This window comes from Rhea americana, unplaced genomic scaffold (genome assembly GCF_003343005.1).
Source record: "Rhea americana isolate MKP2758 unplaced genomic scaffold, rheAme1 scaffold_269, whole genome shotgun sequence".
Classification (NCBI taxonomy): domain Eukaryota; kingdom Metazoa; phylum Chordata; class Aves; order Rheiformes; family Rheidae; genus Rhea; species Rhea americana.
The window spans coordinates 147,716-168,766 of NW_028186389.1; the positions used below are offsets into that span (position 1 = coordinate 147,716).

Sequence of the window (21,051 nt, forward strand, 5' to 3'; positions counted from 1 at the left end):
TGACATAATGAAGCCTTGTTTACAAATCCTATTTTTAACAGCTCTATAATCACACTAAGTTTTCTTCCCAACAAAAGCTGTTAAAACAGGACAGTATCTTTCTTCATGTTTATCAACTATGAAATCAGGAGATAAAAAACATCAGCAAATGCTAGTGAAATAGGTGTAGGTAGACAAGAGAGAAGTTTTCCCAATTCCATCTTATAGAACAGATAATTGGACTCATCTATGAGAAATCAAGTAGCCCCTAAAAAGTGTTTCCATAAATGAGTTTAAGATTTTGTCCTAATCCCAGTTTTACAACAGGTCTTTCACCACTTAGTGAATAGTTTGAATAACAGAAAAATCTAAAATTATAGCAAAAAAGTTTGAACACAATGCTAGCTGCATGCTCATATAATGGCAAAGAATCACGAAAAAAATCTGGATATATATTACGTGTAGTTACCAGCAATGGCATGCAGATACCTGAATTCTATCTGCTGAGATTCACTGACAATGTCTTCTGTAAGAGTTTACAGACAGGAGCAAAATACCAGCTAGGTCCATGTATGTGTAGGTGCATAGGAACCCTGGGTCATGCAGGGTTCAGCCTTCAAAATTAGTTAACATTTTCAACTCAATCCAAAGCACTTAAGTATTGCTTTCATTATAACAGGACTACTCACACGTTAAACTTAAGTGAATGTGTAAATTCTTCAGTGCATTGATGGCAGAATGCTAAGCAACTTCCAAAGTTGAAATACTTTGCTTTGAACAGAAACAAAAATTATACAACTGAAAGTGTCTACCGTTTTAGATCTGTGCTGTCAAGTCTGGTATCATAGAATATGTTCCTGATAGAATCCACAGACATTATAAATATTATATATACACATTATATTATATATCCACACCTTTCATTTTTAGATAATTTTCTTTTTCTTAACTTCTGTATTTATTTTTGAGTATTACTAATGTTTGTGCCCAGACAGGCTATTACCTGTATGTGTTGCATAGAGACACAACACAAACTCAACAGCAGGCTGTGCAACAGCACTAGGAAATAATGGGAATATCATCTGTAACATATAAACAGTTGTTTTAAAATTTTCTTCAAAATGAGAACTATATGCAAATCAATGAGGTACGCGTTTCACAAATTCTAATCATAAGAGATAGTTAAGTCATAGGTAGACTGATCACAGAGATTCAGTGCCAACATTGTTATTGTAGCATATAAAAATATTATATATATATATAAAAATAAATTATATATATATATATATATTTTCACTAATTTTGATTAATCAGTGTTAAAGTTTTATAGCTTACCACTGTCATTTTTACGCACTTAATCAACAACAAAAAAAAATCTATGCATAACTAAGTGCATCTCTAGTATAGGAAGTTCACTCACGTGATGATGCTGTAAAATACAGCATAATGCTTAGTGCAATACAGTCGTCATTACTTCCAGTAAAGAAGTCCTTATGAATCTTAATTAGGAAGCAATCAGGAAGCTCAGAGCAAGCTCAAGAGAAATGAGAGTAAAAGAAGCGCAGACAGAGCACAAAAGGGGAAGATATGGCAGATTAAGGCTGACAAACAGCACCTCATTCAATATATATACACTAAGGAGGAGCAGCAGTAGCAGTGACTTCAAGGAGGAACTCAACTTTTCACCACTGTTCATGTTCAAGTTAAAATATTTATGAAAAGGAGGCTGGATTTTACTTTGTATTTGGGCACACTTCTCAAAATTCTCACTTTGTATTTCTTTTAATGCCTTGGCAAGTACTGGCCAGGGAATTAAGAGGGCTTTGAAAAACACAAAAGGTAGAATAACATCTTTTTTTTCAGTTGATTACTTTATCTGTAAAGTACCTGGGACTAGATGCTCTTTCCTGTTCCAAAATTAGCCAACCTACTTTGAAAGCAGAAACACACTTGCTATTCATTGACAGAAAGTATTTATTTACAATGGTATTTACATTTAATATTAAAAATTAATGTTATACAAGAAACATTAAAAAATGAACAATTATAAGAAAAATTCTCATGCTTCATAACATAACCAGCTGATAGCAGTCAAAAAAAACACTCCTCAGAGAGAAACTGTTCCACAATTCCTTATTGCTTGGTTTCTAGCATCTTTCTTTTTGACATCTGGTACTAGCCACTGGATCTGAAATAGCTTGCACTGCAGCAAAAGGGTGTTTATTGTCCCAGGCCATCAGATTAAGACAGATCTCTAGCCTAGTGTGGCACAGTAATTATTACGTACCGCCACATAAAGAACGGGGAGAGTATAACTAGGTCCAGGAACAGAGCAACTGGAGGTCCTCATGGAAAGAAAAAGTGCAAGCTTGTAAGATGAAAAATTCAGTGATTTTGTTAACCATTAGTCTGCAATTTCCATAGACTTGTGGCTTTATCATCTGGGTATATAATCAGCTTGCTGGGCAGCATGTTTGTTTGCAAAAACAAAATCCAAATCCCAGAAAGTGTCAGCTTTTGCATTACAATGATTCCAGTCAAGCCTTCCAAATGTGAACTAAACAAGCATTTCTGGAGTCTGCTCAGAGCCTAAGACACCTCTAGTCTGAGCAGAATGTCAAATAATTTGAAGTCTTATAATGAGTCTATCTCAAAAGTGAATATTTGACTATTGTTCAGTCAGTACATACTTGCATTTTATGGAACAAGAACAAAACAAGAAATGTTTTGAAAAACTGGTGCCTTAAGTCAAGCTCCTAATAAGTGATGTGATTTTTAAGATGCACTGATCCTAGAGTAGCTTCAGTGCTTTTAAACACGTCTTTAGCAAACTAGGTTTAACTGTCCATTCTTGCAAATGTTGACTGGTACGTCCACTTACTGCCAGGACACTGCCATAACCCCAGGCTTTCCATCTGCAGCCTTCTGGCAAGCCTCTGTCCGTTAGCCCTAACCCACGCCAAACACACCACTACACAAAAGCCAGACAAAGTTTGGTACTTTAGTGAACACTGAAATAAGTAAAGCAAAGAAGGAATGTCAAAAATACACTATTGTTTTTAGACATTTTTAACTTGAAGCTGCCACAGAAAGCTCAGTGTGTCCTAATATTTTGCAGGGCAAATTAGCAAAAGGAGATAAAAAAAAAAAAGAAGGAAATCAGGGGACACTGAAGAATTTAGTAACAGCTTGCCTTAAGCTCTGTATTCTGGCTATCACTTAGGTCAAGAATGTAAGTTATAGAGTCAGAATACTTAGTTCTCGAATCAGAGAACAGAAAAAAAAATCCTTCTATAAAAGCTAAGAATAACCATCCATCATCATTTTCATTATCACTGTTTCCTTAAACATCTCATTAGGTGTTCATTGAAGTTCTGCTGGTGATTATAGCTGGTGCAAGAAAAAAAGTACAGTCTAAATACTTAGTTTAGAGGTTAATCAGAATTTCAAACCATTGTCTGGCCACATGAGCAGAAATCCAACTTAACAAGCTGCTAAAACCTAAGTTTCTTTTTGTTTGGTTTTTTTTTGGACCACCAAAACAAGTTACATGAAGTTACAGGAAGTGTTTTAAATAACATCACATACTTTTGCTCCCAAAGTAAACCCCTCTCCCTTTTTTTCTTTTATTTGAAAGAGCCAACACAGAAAGACTATCAAGATCCTTCAGTCAGTATGACCTTTCTTGCTTGGAAGAATAGCTTTCAATGTGATTTTCTGGTGCAGACTACAAGACAGGATCCTACTTCTAAAAATCCCATTGAGGAAGGAGGTACCATCAGCTCTCTTCTCTATCAGACAAGCAAATTCCTTTTAAAGACACTCATGTTGATCTTGCTAGTCATAAAGAATGCTGTTTCAACTAGTTTTTTACTTGAAAGGACAAGTTTACAGGAAAATTATATTATCCTTTGTCAACCAAAAAAAGCCATAAAAGCTATTTTTGATAGTTTACCAATACAGAACATCCCATAAATATGAGTCCATTATCATTTTAACCCGGGGAACAACAAATAGAGGAACACAGAAGATAAGAAAACAATCTTCTTTGGCTTTAGGACAAGTGCTGCATGAGCACCTGCCCCCAGTGATTAAGAGAACAGTAGCTGGGCCAGGGGCAGCAGGAAAATAAAAACTTACAGCCTCTAGGAAAGGATTTGCTTGTGTCCATCAGTAATCCAGACACTCAGTATGCATAACAGATCCAAGAAGAGATACTCAGAAAGATGCCACAGAGATTCTTGTCTGCATCTCTATCAGCAACACTGAGCAAACCAAGCAGCAGCACGTCTGCTGAAGTAACTTGGCAGAAAGTATTCTCACTTGGCGGCAGAAAGCACAGCACAATGTTGGCCCAGGCTACAAAGCACTACTCTTTCTATATAGAGATGAGGCTGAACAGATTGGAGAGTTTTCATCTCAGGTGCAAGGGACTCATTTTCAAACTAGCAAAATATGAAAGGGCTATAAATTAGGAGTGAAGAGAGAAAACCACAAATGGGCAGAGTACCAAGAAGTAAAACAGAACAAAGATGTCATGATTTCATACAGAGATTTAAAAAAAACATCTAAGTCAGTGCTGGTATTTGGGCTGATGAAAGAAACACAGTAAGATGAAGAATTACTTTTTTTCAGTGCAAATTTGTAAGTGCAGAAACAAACTAATAGTTTGAACAGTGTTACAGAAATGAGAGAGAACACATTCCACAAAAATTTCCATCAAGTAGTAAAGGACAGCTCATTTCAGGAGAGAAATAAATGAGGAATATTTTATCACAGAACCTTATTTCTAATTCTCGCACAGTCAGTGCCCACGTGTCCTTTTATTTTTCTGCCCTCTTCTACTTTATCACATCATCTGTGGACTCAGTTCTCCCTCCTGCCACAAATTTTGAAGCCTCCCTCTCTCAGATTTAAAGGTAATACTGAAGTCCTTATTTAAGTGGAGGAGAAGAAATAAAAGGATTTGGGTTTTAATCCTAAAACCAGGTCCCTTAATTAAGCAACTGTTTTGGCGTGTGTGGCTGTGTAAATATTTAAGAGGCTCTCTAAAATACCATGCATCCCCACGTATAGCTTTAAATACCACAAGCACATGAATGGATCATAGAGTAAAACGTTTCACAAGTGATCATACAAAGGGGCCAGGAAAAAAGACAGTGTTGAAAACTTACCGGAGGTTTTGTGCGATAAAACCTAACAAAGAAAGGGAGAGATGTCAACAGGAAGAAATGGGATAAAACAATCCAAAGTGTACTTAAATAACTCAGATATACCAAAATCAGAGTGGAAAATGGAGAACGTGTAAAAGATGACACGTGGTTATGAGAAACAGAAAGGCCATGCAGTCTACTATCAACTTAAGAGTTCCAAACAAAGTGCTAGCAACTACTACTGGAAAATGCTGTTCGAGTCATTTACTAATGTCACAAATAAAGGTGAACAGAACAAGTGGTATTTGATTTAAAGTGCAGAAAAGAAAATACTATTTGCTCTTCATGCAAAAATTAGGTACAAAACAGGTTTTCTGTAACAATGTATTAAGGGAATATTCTTCGCCCCCAAGATTAGAAGATATAAGAATTAAAATCTACCATAGCATATCGAATAAAGATGACCTGAGTAATTCTTTGAATCTTACGCTTCTTGAAATTACTGCAAGTCAGACCTTTTCCACTAACGACTTCAAAGAAATTTAAAACGTCAGCAAAAATACATATTTTATAACCGGCATTTAAGTGTGTTGTCTCCCTCCATGACGCAGTCTATGACTGAATTCATATTTGAACTTAGACAGGTATGCATGTGTAGTAGCAGGTTATAAACTCCGAAATAAGCATAAAAGAATGCTGTTGCAGTTTGCAAGAAAGTATCATAACAGCATATCGCAAATATACTTCTATATTAAGTGCATATTCTCACAGACTTGAGTGCATCTTTCCCAAACTTAAAAAAAAAAGTTTACTAGAATAAAAAAAATTTCTTCTTAGAAGTAGAAAAAGCTTTAATTAAAAATGCCACATCTAAACCTAGAGTAAACATCTGGATATCACTGCCTACTCCTCCATGTAAGCACCTGAAACACTGTCTAATTTTCAAAATGAGAATTTTCTAATTAAAGGATATTCAAAAGTTGTTAGTCAAGCCAAATAAGCACCAGGGAGGTGGTAGGATGTTTAATCTTAAATACTTTTTGAAATTTAGAAAGTTTTGAATTATTATAAAAAAGCTGATAGGAAATGCAACATACTTACTATTGCACTGTAATTAGATCTACAGAAATCCTATGCAATATATAAAGTCATATGATATGGACAAAAGAGGGAATTAAAGAATGTCCATATATTCGTAAGTGCATCTATGGGGGAAAAAGAAGAATTCAGACTACCTTCTCAGCAATGCCAAAGACAAAAAACAAAACAAACAAAAAACCCTTAGTTTTTCTGAAACATTGACCTTGCCTATAGTATTAGAAAAGAAGATGGGTTGAAAGATCAATGCTAGAGGTTTTAGTTAAAACTATTCTAGAAATAAAAGTTGAAAATATAAACAACTTACCTACGGGACATAATTTTTATGAGTTTTAAGATATTAAGTTATAATATACCACTAGAGAAAGTTATCTGCTAATCCTTGATCACACAAAAGTCAACAGCAGCTGTGTAAAAAATGTGGGCACCAATAGAAAATTCCAACTAGCATAACCACTTAAAAATGAGGCAAAAGAGTACAAGCTTTTATTGCATAGATGTGATTAAGAAAGAAGCTCTCAATCTTTAGATTTCTTTCAATTCCTTCTGTAGCAATTTTTAAAGTTTCTAATCTTACTCAAAAAATGTAGAAGGTAATGTAAAATACTCTTCCAGTCTCACAAACATATAAATCAGTACATATAATAAGCTACAGAAAAGGATCCAAGATAGAAGGCAAAAGGCAGTGCATTTGGAAAAATAGCATATGCCCACAAACTAACAGGAAGAACAAAGCAGGTTATGAACATAAATGATGAGGGCAAAGTTATCATGAATAAAAGGTTGCTATGCTGACCTTCAAATGGCACTGATCTGTGCTCTTCAAATAAAGTGCAGAAATAGCTCACTAAGCTGAGGAAGGAAAAATTGCTGTGTTTCTCTTTTAGGAAACTGGACTTAAGAATGTCAGGGACTATGGGAGAGGTAGTAAGAAAATAAAAAAATAAGACTGTCACTGAAGAAAAGGGCACCACTCCTCTTTTAGAAAATGCTATACAAGAGCATGCCTTTGTTACAGAATCAACCACTGAAGAAACTGAAAAATAAAAGATTTTTGTTGGCAAAATGATGCAAGATAACAGTTCTGCCACATTTTACATTTTAATTTTTAATATTTTGTTAATACAGCAACCCTGTATCCAGGAGCATCAAAGACCATTTTTAACGTTAAAAAGTTAACAAAAATAAAGGAATCTTTAGAAGTTATAATCCCATGTCAACACTTTATTTTCAGTGCAAGTTAAAATACAGTTATTGCTTTAGTATACAGAATACACCTTCATTAGGCCAGTCTCTCGCTTTGAAATACACATTCCCCTGTGAATTACATGCTGCTAAAAGATGCAGCATTACGAGTGTTAATGACTTGTGTCATGAATGCGCTCAACTGCGTCAGAAGCACTACATTGGAGAAAACGGTACAGCAGGCTGAGAAATACTCGCTTTTAAGAATAACAGATTCTTCACCTACTGGAGACTTGGCTTTAATTATTTGTACTCCATGAGCAGTGCCCTAACCTCCCCACGGTGGCCCATCAAAGAGGCTGACTGTGCCTCTACCTCAACACAGCCTTTGCAGAGGAGAGAACGTGAGAGGTTCTACTACGTAATGTCTACAGTGAAATATGCTATACATGACACATTCAGCAGCAAATTAAGCAGTAAAAACTATTATTCTTGCCTTCACACACCGAGAAACATGTAGAGAAGATTTAGTAGTTTTAAAATAAAAGCTTGATTTATCTGTCATACTGTTTTACGAAAAGTCTGCTGCTGCTGAGTGAACGAAGAGAAACTTTTGCAGGGAAGGACAGATTTTCTCGAGGGCTATGACATTTACCTCTTTTCATTATCAGATAATTTATTCAGATTGGTTCATACAACATCTGGCAAGTAGAACAAGGTCCCTAAATCAGCAGCTGCTACTATGCAGATGTCCAATTCAGAGCCACTGGCATCAAAGAGCCATGGACTGCAATAAATTGAAAAATGAATTCTTTTCACTGCTGCATCCTAGCTTCAGCGCAAAAACTGCAAAGAGCAGATATGTCAGGAAAAAAAAATGTATGGTTTCTGATAGTCTCCTTGTCTAGCAAGCACAACATTAATTCCTCAGCTTTTTAATACAGTACTTTACATAATGTTAAATTCCTCTAACAAAAAACTTCTGAAGTTGCTCACTTTCAAATATCACTACTATATGATTTACATTAAATTCTTGTGAGATACAAAAGATTGTGAAAGACTTTCAGGCATTTCTCAGAAAAACGTGTCTAATTCCTACTCTTTACTTGCATCCTGACAACTTGCAAAAAAATTAAAACTTACTCAAATACTGAATTCTATTGGAACAAAACATATTAATTCGTTCAATAAAATGTTTTGTAAGGGTTTAAAAATAACTTCTGGTATTTCTAATAAATAAATTCTGTGGAATAAAATGCCATTATTAGACCTTCTTTGAATTTCAGTTAAGCGCTATGGCCTGCTGGATGTTCCAGTGATGCTACTTGAAAGGACAGAGCTCTGCAGGAGCTTTACAACTAATGCAACTTCCTCCATTGTGCAAAACATGGACAGACTTAATAATTATCAGAATTTCCACCTAGACCTGTTAGGAATAGAAATCCTCGTGCTAAAGGTGTAGACTGAATAAAACACACATAGGAAACGGTCTTAGGGAGAAAGTACTTTCCTTGAAGAATTCCTTGGCACAGGAAAAAGAAAATGGTAAAGCGGGAGAGAGAAGCATATTTCATGTGAAAAAGCCTCTGAGCAAGCAGGATGTTTCTTCTGACAAGGAAGTAGTAGCTACATCCCTAGAAAAATGGCCTGCAGAAAAGCACCTGCTATTTAAAGCCTTCATCATACTTTAAAAAAAAAAAAATGTGTTAACATTATTTAAATACTGGCATTAAAATTTGATTCCATTTCTGTAAAAGCTTGGCCTGAAACTGTAAGCAAAACCAATATACACTACACAAATAACAAATCTAATATGTTTGTGTAGATGACAGGAATCATCCTTTTCTCTTCATTCCTTTGTCTGGAAACAAAGGAGATTCCCAATAAGCTGGAAATGGTATGAAAGAAACTACCTTTGCCCAAAGATCTCCAGACTACAACTGCAGAGCATAAACCAATTTAACATTAAAAAAAAAAAAAAAAAAAAAAGAGTAGGCTGAGTGAGTTTGGCTTTTTACATTCCTATTCTCAACACCATATTCCTACTTGTGACTCTCTGGAGAATGAGGCCTTCCAAATGAAGAACTATGATCTACAGAAGTGCCTATTCATTAACACTATCAATATCCCTAAACTGCTAGATTTAGTAAACTAGGTAAGAGAATAATGATTCTGAGAATGTGCACACTAGCAGAGGGAACCTTATACATTTATTTTAAGAAGGTGGGTGGAGCTCCTGCTAAGGAAGCAACATGTTTTTGTAGTTGTGATGGTTTGAGAGCACAGACCAACATTTGTAGGGAAGAGATGGCATCTTATTACCCAACTATATCAGCTGATCTAAAATAGGTAAGTTTGAGTACTTAAAATAGGCTGGCATGGCTCTTCTGACCTTTCCCTCTAGATATATCAGCTGGTCTAATTAAAAGTATTAATTCTCCCCCTGAATCCTCATAAATAAGAAAGAGCAGTTGTTCTTGCCAGGCACAAATAGCAGTAACAGTAACAACACCGCAACACATACCAAGCAGATCTAGTCAATCTTCAGAAAAGAAAGTGGAGACACCTTTCCAAAAATTTCAGACTTTCCACTGCGCTAGTGCATCTGATAAGTGTCCAGGCAGTATTTTTTATGCATAATTGTTCCTTGGTACTCATTAATTACATTAGAAAGGGGAATTATGCCCACAGATTTGAAATGAATTGCTGTTCCCTTCTGAACTCATCTGTAGAAGACTACAAGAGTTCTTCTACTTCATCCCTCGGTTGGTTAGAGCATGGTGCTGCTAATGCCAAGGTCAGGGGTTCAATCCCTGTACAGGGCTATGCTGAGGGCTGGACTAGATGATCTCCAGAGGTCCCTTCCAACCTTACCATTCTATGATTCTATGATCCAGACAACTTTCCAAATTCAATACTTCAGATTTCTGGTACTCCTTCAAAAACATGGAAGTTTGAGAAAAATGGAAACACCAGAACAAATCTGCTTGGATTTATGAGTGCTTAAGGTAGCACGTTTCAAAGCAAAGTAACTTTTGTTAACTTTAAGATAATTTGCAGTCTCAAATTCATACTTAATGTTGTGCAGACTTCTGCTAATATGCCAGAACACGAACACATTAAATGTTTCATTTTAAACATAAAGGTCAGTCAGGGCCTCAGATAGTGTATTTAACTGTTCGTGCACACCCCTATGTTGACAAGGTTTTGTTCTAAATATTTTGTAATATCCATCTCATCTAGACATAAAGAATGGTGTTCACAAACAGGCTGAGCCTGCTTATGGCTCCTCTGGAGAATTTAGAAACACAATCTAGAAAAATTCGTATTCACAAACAGTAATGACAAAGCAGGCAGGCAGCCTAGGCTGGTTCAGTTTAAGGAGCAAGATAGTATCTAGAGGTATTTCTTCCTTTTTTTCTTTTAAAGCAGACACTATCAATCCATTTTAACTGTGCAAATGCTTTGGGGCTTTGTAACACTGCATGCACAATACATAAGTCCATAAAATGTGCTGCTGGGTACCATTATAAAGGTGAGATACCCATATAAATTAAAGGGGGGGGGGAAATATATATATATATATACACACATATAAATAGAGAGAGCACACTAGATAGGTATTTTTAACCTCATTGTTACTATATGATCAGATGGAGCATCAGAGATCCAGAGAGCTTTCTATCACATCTTTGATCTTATTTACTGCAATTTTTGATAGTCACCTGAAGATCAGTTCCTTATGCCCTACATTCAGATGTACAGCTCAAGGTAACAATTAAATCACTAAGATTTTTTGTTCCTAAAGCAAAAAAACATCAGCCTGAGAGAGACAAATATCAAGATCTTAACAATCAAAAGATGATGATCCCACAATATGTTCCAAAAGAGGGGAATTCAGTATTATCAGATCAGAAGATAATTCAGGTTAGAAGCGACCTCAGAGATCTCTAGTCCAACCTCCTGCTCAACTGACTGAGTCAGTTGTAAGTTCAGACCAGGTTGTTCAGGGCTTTATCCAGTGTAGTTTTGAAAACCTTCAAGGACTACAACTGCATACCTAAAATTAAGCAAAGCTCTCACACTGTTCCACTGCATCATTAAGAAAAACAGCTAAAAACCATGAAAATGACACCCTCCCCTGTAAGAATGGCATCTTGAATATGTTTTTCACTGGAATACAGGAGATGAACTGTTTTTTTTTCTTATTAGAATTTATAAGCTCACCATAATATTTGGTTCATCATGGCAACCAGCTGGAACATCAAACAAGAGTGATCTCAGACTTTTGAGAAGACTTATATTTAAACAGGAAATTACTTATCTGTGAATACGATTTCTAAATACATCATATTCACAAGTTGATATATCAACTACGTATCTTTACATATAAAAGGACTCAAAAAATTTCTGTTTTCCAAGGAAAATTTGTAATTTGAAATTCTATGCTAGTCTTGAACAAAAATTTTCCCCATGGAAAGTCTGACAAAATATTTCAGTTCACTGAGCTAAAAGATATCCAGATTTTTTAATCTTTCTGTATGCTGATCACTTATAAAGCTAGAAAGTACCTTAACTTTTGAAGAAAAATAGTTCTCAGTGAATAGTAGGCCTTGTATTAAATAAGGATGCTAAGGAAGTCTTGCTATGTAAATTCTCAATACGAGAACAGTAACAGAGTTATGCCTTCCTTAAACTGTAGCTGCTTAGACATAAAAGTAAGGTATGGTAACCAAAGGCATTATAAACACTATCTTAAGACAGAAAAATAGACTAGAGCTATAGACTAGAGGAGAATCATCCTGGAGAGGATAGGAAGGGAATAAAGTATCTATAAAGAGATGTTCAAATGTAAAATTATTTTATACACATGAAGACTTGATTTTCCCTAACATCTTCAGGAATAACAAAAAACAAAACAAAAAAGAAAAACTGAATCTGAAAGACTTTTTTTTTTTTTTTTTTTCCCTCCCCAATTCATATCTCATGCTTGGTTGAGGTCTGGAATAGCTCCAGTTACACTACAAGTTTATCCAGTGTAATCACTTTATTTCATTAATCATTGTAGGAAGACTTTTTAAGTGATGGAAGTTAAAACTAAGAGATTTTAATAACACATACAATTTTTTTTTCTGGTATCATTTTAAATAAAGACAAGGAAAAAACCTACTTGGCATGTGATAGAAAACATGCATCTGTCAGGCCACTCTGAAAAGCTGGGTGTGCTTTTTATGAAAGCACACTATTTTTCCCAATTTTAAGCTGTCAAAATCATAGCTCCCCAAGCATTTTTGAATGGGAATTTTAAATCTGGTCTTCGAGATCTTGGGAACTTGGTAGGAGCACCTTGCTCCTACCCCAGTCTTTTTGTCAGTTGCTTGGAAAGTTTTGGAATTCTAAATAAATTTCCACTGTGTGCTTGCATGCTTAATCTCATCTATCACTTTTTGCAGAAGTGCACAACACATACGTGCCTGCATTGAATATTATTACTGAATATATTACTGGATTTAACTGAAAGCATCCAGAGGTAGACCTAGGTTTTATAGGTGTTAAGTAGAAAGCATAATCAAAACAAATACAAATATGAAGATCTATAACATTCCTTAGGGACTGATAATAGACAAGGAGTTTTTAACCAACCTTTAGAGAGTGCTTTCTCCGAGATACAGAAAGAATGATGGCATCATTAGCTCACTAGAATAGCACTCCGTACTCCTCTTCTGAATGAATATATAACATGCTCTTAACAGTACTCAAACTCTTTGCATCTTAGTCTCTAGAAATCATGACTTGGATTTAGAGTATAGAATTTAAAAGCCATTAGAGGAAAATGTATGTACATTAGATGGGTGTGCATACCACATTTTCCACACACACACACACACACACATATACTGTCTTCATACATTACATACGGTCCACTCGTGTCTAATCACAACAGCTCCCAAGCACCTCACTCAACAGTACAAGCACAGCCTCTTCTGGCTGCTCCAGTGTTCCCCCTTGCCCTGGTCGGTCGCACCACTGTCAGCAGGGTAAATTCTCCCTTTCTGCCACTAGTTTCTGCCACTTCATTCCCATCTCCTTTTTCACATGGCTACTATATTTCCTCAATCGATACATCGTCTCTCCTTATTTTAAGTTGCCTCACACTTATGCAGCCTTCTCACTTTCTTATTTGCTATCCTTCACATTTCTAGTGATCCGCCTCTCACCTTTTTTAAGGTTCCTTTTCAACCCTTTCGCCCAACTGGCTACATAACTCTACGTTCCCAGTTTCTTTGCGACTCTTTGACTCTGTTGTCTTCTTACAAATGCAACATGTGAGATGAGTAGGACCATCAATCTCATGAAAAGGTAAGGACAAGCAGCAATGGAAGAGAGAAAGAAATACCACTTTAATTTAGGGAAAACCATCTGTACACTACCTCCTTACCTCCTAGTGTCTGGCTGTCCATATGAACCTGTAACCTTAAGTATAAAAACTGCAATGCTATTTATGCAGTAAAACTTGACATAAAATGTCTCGTTAATAATACCAAAATATTATTCAGAGCTAAACATATCTATTACAGGAAATAATCCAAGCATGAAGAACTGAAACGGTGGGAAAGGAAATAGCTTGAAAAGGTGCAAATGGGAATATCAAATGCTTTGCAAAGTCTGTGCTTACTTAGATGCACGAAAGCTTTTGAATATAGTGACTAGAAGCAGAGGGGAAAGCAGTCCTCTTAATACCCACACAAAGGAAAATTGTAGTCAGGAAGTCTGCATGGAATGCTTCTAGGGACTGGCATGGATCTATGTTCACCAAGGATTTTTTTTTTTTTTATTCAGAAATAGCACATTTCTGGTGACACTCAAATAGGAACTAGGACGTCAGACTGAAAGATTCCATAATGAAATGAAGTGCCCAATTCTGAGTACTTATCTCCCTAAGATTTTATGAAAGACAACAGGTTATCATCATTCACACAAGACTAACTCCAGACCAGAAATATTATGTCACAGGCATTTTGTTTCTGCTGAGAACCTTTTACACAAATACTGGTGAGTAGACAGACAGAAGCTTCCATTATTAATGGATATAATCCGCATCCTTTACAACTACTCTACTTGCACTGGAAAAGGAAGACTAGTATTATCTTATTAACAGTACTTTTTTTTTTTCATTAAGATCAGTATAATCTGCTTTAGATCACGTTTCTCCTCTCTCAGTGACGAACAGGGCTTCAGGACAAAGCTCACTCCTGCATCAATGGTTCTTGATGACAATGTGATCTTGATCATCTTGAACACTCTGCCCAGTGTTGTGACATAGTAAGGTCACTTCTGCACATAGCCACAAGAATTAAATTTCTCACTACTGAAATATTTATGCTAACAAACTGTACAGAAGGATATCTTCACCTATGCCAGGACTGATCTACCATTTGCAATTATCAAACACACAAAAGGAAACAAGATGCCCTAACAAGGCAAACATGTAACTTCTGAAGGAAGTATCTTCTATCCAGCAGCATTATGAGCTGGCTCTCCCTTGAAGCACTGGGGCTTTTCAATATTCCAAGCAGAGCAGAACAGATTTATTAGCAAGTATTAGCTTTTCTGTGTGTAAAATTTGTCCTTGGACTCCATGTGACAGATTATGTTAATATTAGCTTTTCAGAATATTTTTCAGAGAGAAAAAAAAATTAAGTTGACCCACTGAAATAATCTCATTCATACTCAGTGCCCCTTTATTCTTGTCTTACAGAAAGCATTGACGGAAGTGTCTGCCAGAACTTTTTTTAAAGCACAGTACTTTGACTCATGACTCATGATCTATTTTATTAATTCTTTGAGAATTCTATATATTCTTAGTTATTAAATTTTTAGGATTTTTTTTAAATATGGGATTCTAGATGAGAATCAGAATTACATAAAACATATTCTGGTTTAGACATAGTATTCTAACTCAGAATAAAACTGCAATATAAACCAAATGCTTTTAGGGATATCAGAGGCAGCCAATTCCCAAAAGCCTCTGATCTCCTGGCACTGTTTTAGGGAGCAGAGCAAAATTATTTTGCAACTATACCATGAAGCTACCCTCCCTCTCTGTCACCGTTTGGTCACAGAAGTCAAGGAGCTTATATATAGTTGATCAAAGTAAGTGGGGGGTTTTGGCCAGTCCAGAACACTTCACGAATAAAACCTGACAGAAGCCAACCTAGCAAGAAAGTTTATCAACTATTAGATGGATTTTTTTCTGTTTTAATATGAACAGAACTACAGGTTAACAAATTCCATCTCAAGTAAAATTTCCTATTCAGAGGAAGACAAAATATTACAGCCTTGAAAGTTATGTTCAGGAATAAAATTGAGATGCTAGACCACAAGTGCACCTATTTTAGGAGCTTCATGCAGAAAGAGACTAGATTCTCCCAGTCTGATGTGTGGGTTATACACACAGAATGCCAATACCAAGCGGCAGAATGACTGAAGCGCTATGAACTCTGCATTTCAAGAAAGTGTATAGACATTCACATTCCAAGTTCCTAGTGCTACTTGAATCTAAGAAAAGCACAGAGAAAGGCACCAGGAAAAAATATTTTGCTCGATAACTTCCACTGGTGAAGCTAGAAATCATATATAAGATTTCAAACACAGTATTATAAAGTCACCAGAGAGCTTTTCTAATTAAATTAGAATGTGAATGCTAGCAGCACAATTAGCACTGCGCATGCAACTCCCAAAAAGGAAGTACCAAGGCTAGCACCATGCACGCAAAAGGGCTCCTGCATCACTGGAATAGTGAATCAGATTGACGTGCACTTCAAAGCAAGAGTCATCTGACCTTTAAGTGAAGCGAAAAAGCCAGTAAGTTCAGTATAAACATCCCAATGACTTCCTTAGTTTGTGACTAAAATACATGAGAAGTTTGATGCACAACCATCTTGAGTACAACAGTACTCAAAAACCTTAGCTGTAATTTACCCTCACTCTCCAACTTTGCTTTGGCAATTAAGATTCGCCAAGATCAGAGGCGTGGAACATAGGTCAGCATACTAAAACCATTAAAGAAAGGGGATTTAATCAATAAAATACTAGCATTTCAAAATAGCTTGTCTTTTAAGTTCAAAAATTCAAAGACTTGTCCCCTCTAGATTGACATGGCTGGTGTCAGCCAGCATTGGCCAGGCTGCATCTCATCTTGGGCTTTTGCTTTAAAGAAAAGTCCTTCTAACATTCAGTCATGTAGGAATGCATCAAAAGACTAAAAGACAAGGGATGTATCTGAAATCCTAACAGCACAGAAGAAACATGCACATGGAAAACCCCAAAAATTTAGATATTACACCTGCTTACAAAAAAGACCGTACCAGCATACATACGTTTCTTGAATTTCTAGGGTTGTCTTCTCCTACTGAACAATCAAAAAAAGGATCTCACAAAAAAAAGGGAAAAAAGATGGAAATAGCAAAGATTTTTTTTCTTTTAAATTATCCAATGTAGAGTTCAACTACATGTCTAAAAAAGGCAAGTTTTAGAAGTAAGATTTCTATTGTTTCAAAGACTAAGAGTAATGTGGATTTCAAAACAGAGAAGCAAACTGAAGTACATACATACTAGATTTCTGCCACGCTGAATATGCTGTAGCATGGAACATGACTTAGTTCTGGCTCTCAGTTTTCTTTTAACCAGTGATCACATCTCCTCTAAATTAAAGTATAAAATCTGCTAGTTGACCACAGAACTGGACATGAAATAAACTTTGAAGAGATCTCACCACCTTCCCATGAAAAGCTTCGAGTATACAAACACCTAAGGCACTTCACGATATTTTATCCCCTAATGAATACCATGAAATAGAGTAGAAGAAAGAAAAAGGGGGGGGGGGAGAAATCAGAGTTGTTTCAGTAAGACTAGCTCTTGAGGTATGCCTTTCAGGACTTGAGAGGATGAGAAATGGTATGATTTACCATGATTGGAGTGACTTCCAGCACACATCTGCATATACACATGGTATTTTTGAACTGATGAGTTTCTGGACTCATCTCATGCCTGACTTGGAAATTCCAGTCAAAACAGTGTTACTAAAGATACACGCAAAACACTTTTCCTTAGACTAAATCATGTATTGCTAAGAAACTACATGCTCCTGTAACCTGCAAATCTTAAATCTAGACAGAATGTAAAGAAATTGTGACTGTTTTCAACCTAAAACATTTGCCAAATGTCATGTTGGCTGGAAGATAGTTTAGTTTAGTGTTCTATATTACAGCCAGTAAACAGAAATAAGCCCTCCACCACCATCCTTAAGAAAGCCAAGAAGATTCATCTTCCCCAAAAGACATAGTTAAACCAGGCAGCCTCCAAAGTCCTGGGAACATACAGCTAACCTAGACTATAAAATCTTGACTCTTAACCTTGCAGTCCTCCCAAACACACATTTTTACTACTTTGTGGGTGGGTGTGGGGGGTGAACTGTTGAGAGGAAGAAGGAATGAAAGTGGAAATAGCAATCTTTAAAACATATTTGTAACATCCTGAGCAATGACTGCATGCTGTAATAAGTTTAGAAATCATTTGTTTGCTAATAATCTTCTCAAAATGTCTCAAATAATAGATTAACCCAGAACCAACACCCATAGATTCAAGGACATCAGCTATATTATCAATTTCCTTAATTTCTTAATAAAAAATAAAGGGACGCCAAACTCCTTCTGAAAATATTTTTGCAGAACTATTTCAGATGTAGCTAATATTATTAAAAACATCAATATGAATGCTCTTACAGAAATGGGGGCTATTTACATGAGTCCTGGCATTAACTTTTTTTTTTAAACAAACTGTTTTGTTTTCTAAAAAAGTTAATTTTTCTAAACTGTAATTGTTTAGACTGAAGACCTGATATTAAGTGCCACTATTAGAAATGTCTTTGAGTCATAGATTCTAACAAAATGTAAACATATTGCTATTCTATAGACTGCTTTTCATGCCTAGTTATTTTAATGGAAACATTTATGTTTTAACAACAGTTTGATTCCTAACAGTGCATTGTAACAAACACACCAAACCTGACTCATCTCCATCCTTTTAAGATAGCAAGGCCACAGAAATTAACATAAGCAGAAACTACTGGTGCAGATTTCTGAGGATAGTAGCTTTACTTCAGGAAAAGAATGCCAACAACGGCATTGAGAAGTGGAACAGGTAAGTAACTATCAGATAAGTTGATGCCACTTTCTTTCCCTTGCTTTCAAAACCTTCCAAGATAACTCGCTTAAAGATGATCTCCCAAGAAATAAGAATTTTCATCTTACTTCATGATGTTAAAAAAGGGCCTGATTGATTTGCAGGTACTTTAACACAAAATATAAAAAAGGGAAGGATTAAAACACACACATACACCACTAATATGCCCTGTAAGTCAGCAGTAGTAAAAACAGCAGCAAAGCAACAACAACACAAAAAACCTCAAAAACAAACAAAAACATCAGTGAAAAGCTTGGGCAGCCAAGCTGAGCTAGGTTAAAGAAAAAAGATCCAGAACTTCTGGCATTACAAAAAGCAATACAGGATGTTCTATTTCGTTGGTTTCGGCGAAAAAAAAAAAAAAAAAAAAAATACGGTGAGCCAGTGTATTTCTCATGCAGCCCACATATTAATAGCTTTAACTACTGAAACTGCTCTTGCAGACAGCTGAAAGAATTCCAGCAAAACCTTAAAAAAACCCATCCCATGTAAATTATCCCTTCCAATTTACTTTCTCAACTGTCTGTGGAAGATAAACTAAAACTGCTCTTCTGGAATAGTTCTAAGCAAAGGGAAACACTTCACCGTATAATGGAAGTAAGTTATACTAGCTCATTCCAGTTCAAATAAAAGCATCCCCACTACCTTTAATGTTCTTTAAAACTGTTTTAAAAGCAGTCAATAGCATTAAAGTCCTCAGGCTTGTTTTTAGATCACATTCCTAATTTATTGCTGAAAACTCAGTAGGAATAATGTAATACTGATGTTTTATCCTTGGGAGTTATTACCATTTTATGAACATTTCTGATTGTAAATTGATATTTTCATTTGACTTTCATAATCCAGTGTGCAACACCTGAAGACTATTACCATGCATGAAGTTTAGAATCCTTTTAACTTCATGGTATCAATACTAACCAGAGTGGCTAAGGCACAGTTTGTAAATTCAGAAGATAAAAATCATTCATTATGTTATTTCATCTAAGCACTTTACATGTAAGATGAAATACATTTTTAATGAAGTTCTACCATAATTTTAGTTTACAGACCACTGCAATGGCAGGAGAATTTACCCATTTTTAAGGCTGTACTAAACAAGATGTTAAAGGTCACTCCTGAATATGTAAAGCAGAATGCACATGCAGAAGTGAAAAGGTGAAGATCAGTCTCCTAAAGCCATAAGCATGAACAAATGAAAACCTGTATTTTTCCCTCTGAGGAAGCTACTTAAGTTACCCACGCAGCTCTCAACTCTTCTGATCAGTTAAATAGTGCTGAGGACTCAAAACTAAAAACTAAAAAAAAAAAAAAAAAAAAAATCCAACTCAAAATGTTCTGCAGAACATTTCCCCTCCTACCCAACACTTGTAAAGTTTGTTTTTCTTCTTCTTCTTCCCCTGCTATCAGACAGTAGAAACCAGGAATAATCTGTTCTGTTCAATTCTACATAGAGATGTGAAGTTTGGACAATATTTCCAACTTAAAAGTTGAAGTGTATCATGGGTGCATCATAAGTAGAAGTCAAATTATTCTCTACAGAACTCTTGTGCAAAATAGAATTGTAGCTTGAGAGGTACAAACTATAAGAACTGAAACATAATTCTATTTGAGATATATTCACAATGTTCATGTAACAGAAGGATATGTAATGCACGTTCTATTCTCCATATTCACGTTCTATTCTCCGCTTTGTTCCTTTTGCTTTGTGCACAAAGTTCAAAGAATGTAGAAGAAAGGGAGTTTATTACAATCTTGACATTGGATTAAACTCTGCATGGAGGCAAACCTCATTTCTTTCACACAACTTAATGGAGTAGTTAGTACAGACACAGAGAAGGGAATAGGGCACGTTTAGTACAGAATGTATTTCTTCAGTAAAGCATCAAGCAAACCAGTCCCAAATTTGAGTCCTTCCAAAATAACGGATATAAATGACATAGCCTAGAAACCTGCTTGCTAGCTCCTTCAAAGAACACATTTCTACAGTTAAGCCTATAACAGCTTCCAATAGAAAGTCATCATTGCCCAGTGGAGTCCTGTGTCTTTTGAGAGTGGCAGTGTTTGAAAGTACTGCATTAGTAGAACAAGAAGAGAGCTTAAGAGTCAAGAGAAGCAGGAAGAGCTGTAATTCATAAAATACATAATGCAGGTCCAAGTTGGAAGGATAACAAAAAAAATCATTGGTTTGAGAAAGCACTGATGTCATGCCATGGTTTTATTGTACATCTTTGTTGCAGTTTATCTGCATGCCCCACCAATCTCACAGCAGCCTTTAGCTTATCTTCATACTAAATCATATACCTTTGACATCTTCTGCAAGAAGGGAACAGTTGTCAGAAGCTGGTGTTATTACTCAATAAGTTACAGAAAAAGAGAGAAAGCTCCTAAGTAA

At 35.8% G+C, this 21,051-nt stretch overlaps 1 protein-coding gene across 1 annotated transcript in view; it reads right to left on the reverse strand.

Annotated features, from left to right (window-relative positions):
• WDR33 (WD repeat domain 33) overlaps positions 1-21,051 on the reverse strand; it is a 68,822-nt gene that overhangs the window by 24,706 nt on the left and 23,065 nt on the right. The gene's annotated exons all lie outside the window — the stretch shown is intronic.